This window comes from Tenrec ecaudatus, chromosome X, assembly GCF_050624435.1.
Source record: "Tenrec ecaudatus isolate mTenEca1 chromosome X, mTenEca1.hap1, whole genome shotgun sequence".
Classification (NCBI taxonomy): domain Eukaryota; kingdom Metazoa; phylum Chordata; class Mammalia; order Afrosoricida; family Tenrecidae; genus Tenrec; species Tenrec ecaudatus.
Window position 1 is genome coordinate 44,881,926 of NC_134548.1, and position 1,459 is coordinate 44,883,384.

At 44.0% G+C, this 1,459-nt stretch overlaps 1 pseudogene; it reads right to left on the reverse strand.

Moving 5' to 3' along the window:
* Nucleotides 1-277: 277 nt before the first annotated feature.
* LOC142434167 (MKI67 FHA domain-interacting nucleolar phosphoprotein pseudogene) lies at nucleotides 278-1,149 on the reverse strand (annotated as a pseudogene).
* Nucleotides 1,150-1,459: the final 310 nt, after the last annotated feature.

The following is a 1,459-nucleotide window of genomic DNA, read 5'->3' on the forward strand; positions in this document are numbered from 1 at the left end:
GATAGACATGCGGGGAGTCTTTTTTTTTTTAATGATGGTAGGAAGTTTATTTGCTGGTCACTGTTTGAATATAAGTTACAGAGAACTCTGAAATATCAAGACAACGCAAAATCAGCGGGCTGAAGAGGCAGCATGAGCAGGCCATGGCCAGAGCCCTGTATTTGAGCAAGGGGAGGTGAACAGTTATCTGTTCACTTGGACAGTCCTTGTCCTTAAAAAATTGTGCCAATATCTGCATCTTATTGCCCCCAGACCTAATACCAAAACTGCCCGTTTTTCAAAAGCTGCAGAATGCATTCAGAGTCACTGTTTGCTTTTCCGTTTTCTCTTTCTCCCTGACTTTGCAGGTGGGGGTTGCGTCTCTTGAATCTCTTCCTTGACATCAACTGCAGGCTGTTTGAGAATGATTTCATGATCTTCGTCGTCATTCAACTCAGCCACTTCAGACTTTCGCCTTTCCAAATATGATGGTGCACACACTGGCGTGGAGTCCTGGCTATTCATAGAGTTCTGAAGATCACTGTTTGAAACATTTTGATTTTTCTTTTTCGGCAAAACCAATAGAGGAAAACTATAAACTATCCCTTTTTTAGCTAACTTCTTCCTGAGCAATTTTTCTTTGTTCTTAAATCGCTTCTCCATGCGTAGCTTTTCCAGAAGTGTTCGTTTCTTATTGTACTGTTTCACTGCTGGATGGGACGGTTTTGAAAATGGAATATCCCAGTCTTTGAAAAGATCTTCATGGACTTTTTCAGGTGGCATAAAATCACACACTTCAAGAGTCTTTCACCAAAAAGGTAGTTGTTCATGGTCTCAGCAACTATCTTGGCAACATCATCTGACTCAAACTCCACAAAGGCATAGCCTTTGCTATTTCCAGTCTTTTTACTTCTGGACAACTTGAGTCTTGAAACAGCACCAAACTGGGAGAAATAAGCCTTGAGCTGGGGTTCGAAAAGGCCTCGCGGTATGTGATCCACATACACGACTCCAGGTGTGAGTTTCTCTTGCTGGGCCGCGCCGGCAGACCTGCGCCACCTGCTTCTGAAACTTGGCCTGTTCCTGCGGGTTCAGCGACAGCAGAGGCTTAGCGGGGCCATCAAAAGCCGCCATGTCCCAATCGGCCCTAGTTGTAACGCTCCACAAGGAGCCTACCGTGGGGAGTCTTATTTAAAGTGTTTTTCATATTATCCATATTTGATAAGAAGCGTCCCTCCCTCTCAGCCATACCTTGCAACACCCCAACCAACCAAATGAACCCAACTTAAAAAGACACTGTACAGAGAATCAATAATAGCAGACAACATCAGAGGTTATGACATTACAACCTCACCCAGAAATCAGGCAAAATATAACTCACTGCCATCGAGCTGATTGCTACCCATGGGGCCCCTATAGGACAGAGTAGAACTACTCCCTGTGAGTTTCTAAGACTATAATTCTTTATGGGACTACAAAG